The 12,571-nt window shown below is 40.6% G+C and overlaps 1 protein-coding gene across 13 annotated transcripts in view; it reads right to left on the bottom strand.

Moving 5' to 3' along the window:
• The window catches only part of PIP5K1B (phosphatidylinositol-4-phosphate 5-kinase type 1 beta), a 521,283-nt gene that overhangs the window by 305,930 nt on the left and 202,782 nt on the right, over positions 1 to 12,571 (bottom strand). For 2 of the 13 annotated variants that reach the window (XM_081503764.1, XM_081503706.1), the window contains exon 1: positions 3,373 to 3,491. The exons of 7 other annotated variants lie outside the window; for them this stretch is intronic. The gene's annotated coding sequence lies outside the window, so the exon portion shown is untranslated. Of the gene's footprint in view, positions 1 to 3,372; positions 3,492 to 12,571 lie in introns of those variants that run through there. 4 more of the 13 variants (XM_081503774.1, XM_081503698.1, XM_081503830.1 and 1 more) reach the window with 3 other exon arrangements.

Raw genomic sequence — 12,571 nt, 5'->3', positions numbered from 1 at the left:
GTGTTAGTTCCTTGATCTACATAAATAAATGGCTTAGAAAATCCCTCTGTTTATGCCAAATAACTACAAAAAAAGAAAAAAAGAGTGCAGCAGGGGGAGAGGGAAAAGGAGAAAAAAGAGAGAGAGAATGGTGGGGGCAGGGGTTGGTGAGGGGTAGGTGAAAAAGAGAGAACCAGGTAGAACTGACCTCCTCTGCACTGAGAATCTGTTATGAACACTTTGGTTAACTAGAATGTAAAGACACAAGCTGAGAAGAACACTGAAATACTGAACTACGTACCTGAAGAATTTGTTGTACACTATAATCTACTTGTCCATGTACTGTTATTTCTCTTCAATAAAATGTTTGAGGAAAAAGAGAGAGGAAGAGACTATGGCAAAATGAGGAGTATGGTAAGCCGTGCCTTCCAAAAGAGTGTTAACAGGGTGTCAAGATAGACATGGCAACCACTAACATAGACTAGATACTAGACTCCAAAATGAAGTGCCAGCCCTGGATGCAATACTTCAAAGGACAGTGGCCCCAAACCATTGTCACCAATTTTGAGCTCCTCACCCACAGCGAGGGTGCAAATGAGTCAGGCTGTTGGCGGCTAAATTAAGGAGGGAACAGTTAAAGCAAGCAGGTTGCGGTTCTTCTCTGGAAGAGGCAGGAGTCCGGGCCCTCCCCTTGCTAGTCTAGTGAGGGGCCTCGCAGGACTAGCAGGAGAGCAGAAGACTCCTGAGACATGGGAGACACTGTGACCTTGTTGGTGACTTCTGCCTAAGAAAAAGGACAAGAAGTAGGCTGGCGGGATGCTGATGGACAAGCCAGAGGAAATAACAGTTGCACTGGGATGAGCCTGCAGTTCTCAGGTTTGCGGGAGCCAAGATGTGTGAGTCTTTCCCAAGGACCAGGTGTGGACCACACCCTGAGAAAATGTCTTGGCACCATCTTCTCAGCTTCTGCCCAACAAGGGCCATCTCCTGCACAGCAGAGGAACCCAGCAGATGGAGTCCACATGGACCAGGGAGACTAGGAAAGGACAGGTGGTCACATCAAGGAAACTGGAGGTGAGAGGTTCCCAGAGATAGAGGGGATATTTCTGAAGAATATTTTTATTTCTGAAGATATTTCTGAAGAACCCACAAAGGGTCCTCCTAGAGAAAGAATCGATTCTAAACACTCACAACACAAAAGACAGCTCTCCTGTGATGCTGCCTGCCAGTCAAAATTTTCTTGCACCCCTTTCTGTCCTGCCCACTCTTCTCCCAAAGCCACAAGCAAGAGATACTGAGTAAGCAAGGGGAACACATCTAACCCCAGCCCCTTCTCCCTCCAACAGGCCCTTGCTGGAAGTAGGAGAGTGGGTGTAAGTAGAAATAAAGTTGGAAGTTGGGAGCTTTGACTGTGACATGATACTAGATATTTTCAGTATTTGGCACATTACACTGAAACTTTTTATCATATAAGAGTAATTGGAATAGTCATGGGATATGTTTTCATCCAGAAACAGGGGAAATGATTTCTGCTGAATACATTTTAATGGGAGAGTAGGAGACTAGATAAAGTTGGTTTTTGATAGTAGCCCCTGAAATCTACTTGTTGCAGGCACATTACACATGAAACCACTTTGTGGCAGCACATCTCATGGCAAATATATTTTCCACAAAAGAAGTTCACTGTGTCCTAAAACTTGAACATGAAGATCCCTATGGGTTCTGGGTTCCCCTTTGAACACACTATGTCCTTGGTGGGCCCATAAAGTCTGCAGCAGCTACAGCAACCGAGGCTACTGATCTGCTGCCCATCTCCTTACACCCTTCTCCTCTTCCAAACACACACATGGGTCAGGAAGGGATGTCTGATAACAGGAGCCACCACCATGCTCTGCGCTAATCCACGTAAAATAGGCTCTGACTGAGTTCCCAACTTGGAGCCTCACAAGTCTTCTCCTGAGACATCACTCTAATCGGATTCCTTCCACTGAGACTGAGCTGTGAAGCCAGAGCCTCAGCTCACACCCAGCAGTAAACCAAGGGTATCAGTCCCAAGATGGCAGCCTATCTAACTCCGTCCCATTCATTCTCCCTGTGTCTTGGGTCACGAGAAGGATATCATAGAATGCAGAGCAGTAAAACATGAAACAGAGCTCATCTTCAATAAACTGGCACTTTGGTCAAGCAAATGCGCAAAGTCAACAGTTTCAGCATCATTATCTGTGTGTAAGTTTTAGCAAATTGACACACACAGGCCGAGTCTATGTTATTGGAAATACTGCTACCAAATACATGCTATACAAGATACATATATGCCCTACATTGATAAGAGTTCATTCAAAATCAAGATAATTTCAAAAGATGTTTCTGGGTCTGCATTCACTAAGTCTCCATGAAAGCAGAGACTATGTCTCATTTGCTTTTGTGTCCCTTGGGGCCTAGCATAGATTCTGGTACATAGAGAGTTCAATAAAGTCCTAAGGCTGATAAGTGAATGAACAAACAAATGAATAACCTGGCTTCTATTTCAAGATAGATGTATGTTAACAGTGTAATTGAATAAATAGGTTTTTTAAAAGGGATAGACCAGCTATCCATCATTTTTGACTACTCTATTCTCTCTGCCAATTTTAGTGTTTGTATTTGAATCTTATAATTGGATAGTTTAGTGTTACTCTGTATAAAAGCTTTTTCTGGGCTATTCTGGTGGTCCAGTGGCTAAGACTCTGTGCTCCCAATGCAAGAGACCCAGGGTCCAATCCCTGCTCGGGGTACTAGATTCCACAGGCTACAACTAAGAGTTCACATGCTGCAACGAAAGATTCTCATGCCACAACTAAGACTTGGTGCAGTCAAATAAACAACTGAGCAAGTTTTTTTTTTTTTTAATGTTCTAAGGCTACTCTTTCAACAGGCCCCTGAGACCAGATCAACTGGCCATTCACCCTCACTAGGCAATAGCAAAGATACGTCATGGTATACGACTCCATCTAAGGGAATCCATGTTTTGGGTCTCTCAAAGGGAATAATACTGCTTTAAAATAGATACATTGAAAAGAATTGACTTTCATCTTTCTTGTGGAAGGACCTTGGGGGCGAAGCAGAAAGAGGAAAGGTTCGCTAGCAGATGGTGAGGAGGCATCAGGCACCAAAGAAGAAAGGTCACAAGCTTTGGAGTTGGACAAGTCTGCAGCCAGTCACATCTTGGCTCTGCTGGGCCTCAGCTTCTCCATCTGTACAATGGAAACCATAAGGCCCACCTCAAAGAACCACTGTGTGGAGAACAAACGAACGTATATGGAGGTTGTGATTATAGTATCCAGCATACGATATGGGCTCAAACAAAAGTTCTACTACCATTATCTACACATAAACTGAACTACATACACCTACCTGCATATTTAAAGATGATTTTATGTATGAGTGTCCACAACTCTTCAAGGATCTGAGATCCAAGACTCAGCTGTTTGGAACTTGGAATGCATTCTCCCATAAGAACAATGCTATAAATCACAGAATTTCAGAATTAGAAGGGGCCTCAAAGCTCATCTAGTGATGTAATAAAACTTCCCACTAAATGGAGTGTGTCCTAACATAGTCTCCCTGGGGTTAAGTTTCAGGTAAATCCATCAAAATTTACATGATGTATAATATAGCTGAAATACTACATGTAAGCACACAAAAAATAGCAAAATATGATTTTCAAGGGTTGAGCAGTAGTTTATCTTCACATGTTCTTCTAACTGTAGCTAAAATTATCTTCCTACTTGGAAATTCATCCCTGTAGAAAATAGGGAGACAATTTCTCATTTCTTATAAACCACTCTGCCCCTCCCCACACCCAACAACTACCAGGATAAACTTACAGTTAACATGAGACAGGAACTTATCTGCAGCATGAACAAAATGCAGCAGACCCACAGAGGAGACAGAGACAACTGGGGGAGGAGAAGGGGGTGTCAAAGGGAATGAGGTGTGGGTGTGGAGCAGGGCACTGGAAAGAAGACCTTGGTTACCAAGTTCACCTCCTTTACCACTTTGCCCAGCAACAGCCCTATTTCACCTGGTTGTGCACAAATTAAAACTATTTGTGGAGGTCATCTGAAACCCTGATGGGTCACCATGCATATGCAGTATTTCAGGGGTTATCTGTCAACCTCAGTCTGACCCCTGGCTATGCCCACTCTGACTTCATGCAGTGGGCAGCAAAAAAGCACAGAGCGCTCTGGGGTATTTCAATGCTGTTTGTCTTTGGGTTGGCAGAGAATGGCCGTTTATACTTACAGGATGTTCACAAGCTAAGTGTATTTAGCTTGGCGAGTGTCTATAATGTTGCCTCCAATACAGAAAATTCAGCAGAAACTGCAGAAATGACCAAGGGAATCTGGTTTTGCATAAAAGCTCTACGCACTACTCAGGCAACATGGGACAACAGCTATGATCCAATGCTAAAGGAAACAAAAGTTGTTTTATGAAAATGTATATACGGCATGATTTCAATTTTGAAGTACATGTACATGCTATGTTTTATACATTCTTACGTATCTATGAAGGAAAAAGACTCCAAAACATGAATAATTATTTTGTCTGTGTTACGGAAATACAGAGTGTGTTTATGTATACACACGTGTGTGTGTATGAGTTCATTTATTTATAATTTTCTATAAAGTCTGGTTAAATGAATAGCTATCAAAAGAGGTAAAATGGAATTTAGAAACTCTAATCAGTGACTGTGTGGATCACAATAAACTGTGGAAAACTCTGAAAGGGATGGGAATACCAGACCACCTGACCTACCTCTTGAGAAACCTGTATGCAGGTCAGGAAGCAACGGTTAGAACTGGACATGGAACAACAGACTGGTTCCAAATTGGGAAAGGAGTACGTCAAGGCTGTATATTGTCACCTTGCTTGTTTAACTTATATGCAGAGTACATCATGAGAAATGCTGGGCTGGAGGAAGCACAGGCTGGAATCAAGATTGCCGGGAGAAATATCAACAACCTCAGATATGCAGATGACACCACCCTTATGGCAGAAAGTGAAGAAGAACTAAAGAGCTTCTTGATGAAGGTGAAAGAGGAGAGTGAAAAAGTTGGCTTAAAGCTCAACATTCAGAAAACTAAGATCATGGCATCCGGTCCCATCACTTCATGGCAAATAGATGGGGAAACAGCGGAAACAGTGGCTGACTTTATTTTTCTGGGCTCCAAAATCACTGCAGATGGTGATTGCAGCCATGAAATTAAAAGACACTTACTCCATGGAAGGAAAGTTATGACCAACCTAGATAGCATATTTAAAAGCAGAGACATTACTTCGTCAACAAAGGTCCGTCTAGTCAAGGCTATGGTTTTTCCAGTGGTCGTGTACGGATATGAGAGTTGGACTATAAAGAAAGCTGAGCGCCAAAGAATTGATGCTTTTGAACTGTGGTGTTGGAGAAGACTCTTGATCGTCGCTTGGACTGCAAGGAGACCCAACCAGTCCATCCTAAAGGAGATCAGTCCTGAATATTCATTGGAAGGACTGATGCTGAAACTACAATACTTTGGTCACCTCATGCGAAGAGCTGACTCATTTGAAAAGACCCTGATGCTGGGAAAGATTGAGGGCAGGAGGAGAAGAGGACGACAGAGGATGAAACGGTTGGATGGCATCACCGACTCAATGGACATGGGTTTGGGTAAACTCTGGGAGTTGGTGTGGACACAGAGGCCTGGCGTGCTGCAGCTCATGGGGTCGCAAAGAGTTAGACACAACTGAGCGACTGAACTGAACTGAATCAGAGATTTTAAAGCTAAAAGGATCCTTAGAAATTACCCAATGCAACACTTCCTCCAACTCTTCTTAATTATATAGGAAGAACACCTCTGGCCCCACAGGTGACTTATGTGCCTAAAGTCCTCCAACTAGTGGAAAACTAGCCAAACTGTGGCTTGAACTCAGATCCTATGACATTTATGGTCTGTGCCACTTCCATGAGATCATGGTGTGTGTCCTGGAGTCAGGGACTAACGAACTTCAGAAGGAAATACTCCATAAAGAAGGAGCGAGTCTGACTGTGCACACCTACACTTCTCACTAAATAAATATTTGCCAAGAGTCATATCATAATTTTATGACCTGCAAACAATTCAATTGCTACAGGAGCTCTGGTGACTATCAGGGCTACTGCACCAGAGTCCTGGTTACAACATTTCTACTCCTGTGTTGCATAGAAGTTCACCTTCAGAGACTTTCAAGATGAAAATACATCGAAAGGCACCTCTGTCCTTAGGTTACCCATCTAGGTGTCCTAGGTGACGATGGAGAAGAAATGGCCTATATGTGGTCTTCCACAGTTGCTTAACAACACATACAACTGCCAGTTAATTTCCATTCCACCATATCACACTGTATGAGAACTACTTAACATTTATCCACCTCCCAAACATGTAGAAAAAAAACAAATAGAAAAGCTTCTTTAGTAGCTCTCACTTTTAAATACTTCCTATTTATAAACATGAAGCCTTGTTAGGTGCAAAGTGCCATCTAAATCTGACAAAAAGCACAGTTTCAAACTCTTTCATTTCTACAGGGAGAAAATTCAGATATCTGATACAAACACAGGTAGAGAGCAGACCTGGGCCTCATAGAAGTGGTTTCCTATTTTGTCCTGCTTATCTTGAGCTGGTTGGGCTGGGGAAGCTTTTGGGGCAAGGGGTGGGGAGGTGGCCTCCAAGGACACGGCAGCAGAGTTCTGGCCACAGCTGGCAAGTCAAAGAACTGTTTTTTCAGATAAGCAGAGAGACTCTAACCCTGGTCACAGGTACAGCTGCTAGCTCCTTTCCTGTCCAGCGTGCTAACCAGAAACGTAATAGGGAACCCAAGATATACTTATGGTGGGCAAAGAGCATGTAGGAATCTGAAAAATACACCAGTTGCCTGGGTTAAGCAGTAATTAATTTAGACTTAGAACCTGAAGTTAGCTGTGCACATCATAGGAAAAGAAGCCAAAGCCTAGAGCAGGAAGCACCTAAGATGGGCTACATAAATGTGAAAATGCTTACACTATAAGACTTTATGGTAGAAGAATCGAAGGAGAAATTTAGGTAAGAGCTGGCTGAAAAATACTTCAATCTGAGATATTTCAGGCTGAAAAATATTCCTCCCACCAATATTATTTCAGTATTGAGGGAAGCCCTAGAAAGAGACTAAAATTCATATGTTTAACTATAGGTGCTAAATTCTTAAATATTTGTAAGTTTTAAGGACAGAATGTAATGGGTAAAGCGATGTTTTCTTTATTTTGTCAAAAAAAAAAAAACACCACATCTAAAATGGAATAAGGACACTACCAAAGTACCGCTTAATCAGACTCCCAATTCTGAGAATTTAAATGAACCTATCTACAAAACAGAAACAGACTCTTGGATATAGACTTGTGGTTGCCAAGAGGGAGGGGGCTTGAGGAGGAGTGGAGTAGAAGTCTGGGGTTAGCAGATGTAAGATATTACATATAGAATGGATAAACAACAAGGTCCTACTGTGTAACCCAGGGAACTATACTCAATATTCTATGATAAACCATAATGGAAAAGAATATAAAAATGTATATATATATACACATAAATATACGGCTGAATCACTTTCCTGTATAGCAAAAATTGAACACTGTAATTCAACTAAACTTCAATAAAAAAACAAGTCAACCCTGAGAATCTAAGTCAAGAAGACAAACGGAGCAAAAGGTTAGGTTGTATGAAGATGCATAATACCTTGTATTCTATCAAAGCAGATTAAAAACACTAGATCCTATTTGATGACTAATGATGGGGAAAATCAGACAAGAGTAAATTAAGACACATGAAATAGTCTCAATCACTTTAAAAATGATAACATGAAGATACAAATGAGAAACAATATGAAGTTTAAAATTCAAAATTAAACATTCATTATGGCTTCAACTAAATCAAAATACTATAGTGGTGTCAGGCAGAGAACTAGGAGGAAGGTCAAGGAACAGGACAAGATGGTTCAGGGTAGACTGGATGAGGGATAGAAGTACTGTAGGCAAGTACCCCTTGGGTAAAGCCATGGAAAACTTTTTGGAGTGGTGAAGCAGAGGCTCCAATCTCATCCAGAAATTCCAAGGGCTGGGCTTGAGCCCTAAACAAACAAACAAAAAAACACATTGGTCTTCCTAAGATTAAAAGGGGCCCAAGTACAGTGCTTCATTACTCTTGGATGTAAGGGTTAAGAAAAGGATGATATCTTTGTGGATGTGTCTGGTGGTAAATGTAATGTCCGATGCTGTAAAGAACAATATTACATAGGAACCTGTAATGTTAGGTCCATGAATCAAGGTAAATTGGAAGTGGTCAAAAAGGAGATGGCAAGAGTGAACATTGACAACTTAGGAATCAGTGAACTAAAATGGACAGGAAAGGGCGAATTTAATGCAAATGATCATTATATCTACCTGCGGGCAAGAATCCCATAGAAGAAATGGAATAGCTCTCATAGTCAACAAGAGTCAGAAATCCAGAACTCTGATGCAATCTCAAAAATGACAGAATGACCTCAGTTCATTTCAAAGGCAAACCATTCAACATCACAGTAATCCAAATCTATGCCCCAACCACTGATGCCAAAGAAGCTGAAGTTGATCAGTTCTATGAAGACCTACAAGACCTTCTAGAACTAACACCAAAAAAAAAAAAAAATGTCCTTTTCATCATAGGGGATTGGAATGCAAAAAGAAGAAGTCAAGAGATCCCAGAGTAACAGGCAAGTTTGTCCTTGAAGTACAAAATGAAGCAGGGCACAGGCTAACAGAGTTCTGTCAAGAGAACACACTGGTCACAGCAAACACCCGTTTCCAACAACCCAAGAGATGACTCTACACATGAATATCACCAGATGGTCAATATTGAAGTCAGACTGATTATGTTCTTTGAAGCCAAGGATGGGAAGTTCCATACAGCCAGTAAAATAAGACCTGGAGCTGACTGTGGTTCAGATCATGAGCTCCTTATTGCAAAATTCAGGCTTAAACTGAAGAAAGTGGGGTAAACCACTAGGCAATTCAGGTGTGATCTAAATCAAACCCCTTATGATTATACAGTGGAGGTAATGAATAAATTCAAGAGATTAAATCTGATAGAGTGCCTTGAAGAACTATAGATGGAAGTTTATAACATTGTACAGGAGGCAGAGACTAAAACTATCCCACAGAAAAAAGAAATGTCATGAAGGCAAAGTGGTTGTCTGAGGAGGCTTTACAAATAGCTGAGGAAAGAAGAGAAGCAAAAGGCAATGGAGAAAGGAAAAGATACACCCAACTGAATGCAGAATTCCAGAGAATAGCTAGGAAAGACAAAAAGGCCTTCTTAAATGAACAATGCTAAGAAATAGAGTAAAACAATAGAATGGGTAAGACTAGTGATCTCTTCAAGAAAATTAGAGATACTAAGGGAACATCTCATGCAAGGATGGGCATGATAAAGGACAGATAATGGTAAGGACCTAAAAGAAGCAGAAGACATTAAGAGGAGGTGGCAAGTATACACAGAAGAACTATGCACAAAAGGTCTTAATGCTCCAGATAACCATGATGGTGTGATCACTCACTTAGAGACAGACATTCTGGAGTGTGAAGTCAAGTGGGCCTTAGAAAGCATTACTACGAACAAAGCTAGCGGACATGACAGAATTCCAGCTGAGCTATTTAAATCCCCAAAGATGATACTGTTACAGTGCTGCACTCAGTATGTCAGCAAATTTGGAAAACTCAGCAGTGACCACAGAACTGGGAAAGGTTTTCATTCCAATTCCAAAGAAGGGCAATGTCAGAGAATGTTCAAACTACCATACAAATGTGATCATTTCCCATGCGACAGTTAGAACCAGACATGAAACAACTGACTGGTTCAAAATTTGGAAAGGAGTATGACAAGGCTGTATATCGTCACACTGCTTATTTAACTTTTATGCAGAGTACATCATGTGAAGTGTCAGGCTGGATGATTCACAAATTGGAATCAAGATTGCCAGGAGAAATAGCAACAACCTCAGATATGGAGATGATACCACTCTACTGGCAGAAAGTGAAGAGGAACTAAAGAGCCTCTTGCTGAGGATGAAAGAGGAGGGTGAAAAAGCTAGCTTGAAACTTAACATTCAAAAAACAAAGATTATGGCATCTGGTCTCATAGAGGGGGAAATAGAGGGAGAAAAGTGGAAGCAGTGACAGATTTTATTTTTCTTGGGCTCCAAAATCACTGCGGATGATGACTACACCACGAAATTAAAGGAAAGCTATGACACACCTAGACATTTATTAAAAAGCAGAGATATCACTTTGTGGACAAAGATCCACAGAGTCAAAGCTATGGTTTTTCTTGTAGGCATGTAAGGATGTGAGAGTTGGACCATAAAGAAGGCTGAGTGCCAAAGAATTTATGTTTTGAATTGTGGTGCTAGAGAAGATTTTTGAAGAGTCCCTTGGACAGAAAGGAGATCAAAACAGTCAATCCTAAAGGAAATTAACCCTGAATACTCATTGGAAAGGCTGTTGCTGAAGCTCCAATACTTTGGCCACCTGATGTGAAGAGCCCACTCAGTGGAAAAGACCCTGATGCTGAAGGAAAAGAAGAAGGGGGCAACAGAGGATAAGATGGCTAGGCAGCATCACTGACTCAATGGACATGAATCTGAGCAAACTCCGGGAGAGAGTGGAGGACAGGGAAGCCTGGCCTGCTACAATACATGAGGTTCCAGAGGCGGACACAACTTAGCTACTCAACAACATCAACAGAACCTTGAAGGGAGGAGATCTGAAAGAACCTACAGATTAAAAGAAAATCGAGCCTCTTTCAGAGATGGCCTTAAAGGGTCTATTTAATCCAAAAAAAAATCTGGAAGTTTCCATTTAGTCTAGAAAGTTAGCCAAATTTACCAAGGAACATGAGGGTGAACTTATAATAGTCTGACAGAAACTGGGAGTGGGAATAAGGCAAAGTAATTAGCTTCACTCCACCCTTTGCCATCCCCAACTTTCGGATAAGAAAGGTGATGCCAACTGTTCACCCAAGATATCAAGTAGTACACAGCAATACCAGAGTTAGTATCCAGATCTCTTCCTCTTATTCCATCAATTTTTATATTATACCTTGCTCAAATATCAACCATGGATCCACCATTCTCCCATCATACATGAATTAAACTCAAAATAATCATTTTCACCAGACAAGTACTACTGCTTTCATTTTTAATTGGAGGAAGTCTAAGAAAGCCAAAAAAAGGAGGAGAATGAACTGCAATTTTGATTTTAAAAACCTCAGTTTTAAAAAATTCTCATCATTTCTATTAAATCTATCTAGTTGGTTTTGGGGTATTTTCATCATTAGTGAACATGTATTTCACAGTGTGAGTCTTTATTCTATAAAGCTAACTAATCACACCAAATATGACTTTTTAAGATTTCTATCCAAGTCCTAAGGTGCTTTCTTAAGTTGGGGTCAAAGAAAAATTTGAAGTTCTGACACTAGAAACTTCTTTCCAGGCTGATGCTCAGTCATTAATTATGCTATGGCTTATGAAAAGAATCAGTTGTGAACGTAACTATTCCATCATCTCCTAACTTTTCTCTACCAGGTACCTAAGGAGACCTGTGGGAGATTTTTGTCAAGTGCTTGATGTCTTTGGCATTTTCTTCCTCTACCAATCTAAAACTCTCACTTTAAAAAAATGTGATGAATTGGTCACTACATATTAGTAACATTATACTGGTTCCCAGGGATCAATGCAGTGCCTTCTACAGGCTCATAATCATTTGTAAGATGATAATATAGAATTTTTGCAAGAGAGCATTTCTACATTAATAGTTTTAGGAATTGGACTTTTTCAAAAGCTACACAGAACATCTCCATGTCTCTGGTCTTCTGGAAGCTTGCCCACTCTCCAAGATTTACTCAACAATCACTGGCAGTGACTCAGAGATGATATCTGCTAACTCTTTCAACACCCTGAGATACGATCTAGTGTACCCTAGAGATGTGAACTCATTCAAATTACCTAGATGATCTTTCACTGTCTTCTAAATCCCTCTTAATTAATTAACTATTTTTCATTTTGCAGATCATTCTCTTTAATGGAAAGTAGTTCTGCATATGCCATCTACTGATACTGGCCGTACTCACTTAAGCAAGAGCCTGCCTCTGTATCCGTGCTTCTAGCTCCACATACAACTAAAAAGAAAAACAAACTAAAATACTACTTTCAGAATAAAAATGACATACCACACTTATTACACACTTTGACACATATACACATGCACCAGAAATGTTCAGCTTAGCCAGTAAAGAAATTAAATGAGCACAACAATTAAATGTGGTTTAGTAACAAACCACAGAAACATACCTTTTAAGTAACCAAAGTAACACTGATGAGGTTGTAAGTAAATGAACATACTTATATTTACTGATAATGTAACTATGTATTTGGAAAGCAAATACAAGATGCTCATGATCTTTCCTCCAGGAACCCTACACCTGCACATTTAAGTTAAAGAACACATTACAAAAAGAAAAGAAGGTCCAAGTATACA

Source organism: Giraffa tippelskirchi, chromosome 1 (genome assembly GCF_054371585.1).
Source record: "Giraffa tippelskirchi isolate mGirTip1 chromosome 1, T2T-mGirTip1v1.2.pri, whole genome shotgun sequence".
Lineage (NCBI taxonomy): Eukaryota > Metazoa > Chordata > Mammalia > Artiodactyla > Giraffidae > Giraffa > Giraffa tippelskirchi.
The sequence above is the reverse complement of the archived record's forward strand: the minus strand, read 5'-3'. Positions and strand labels throughout refer to the sequence as shown.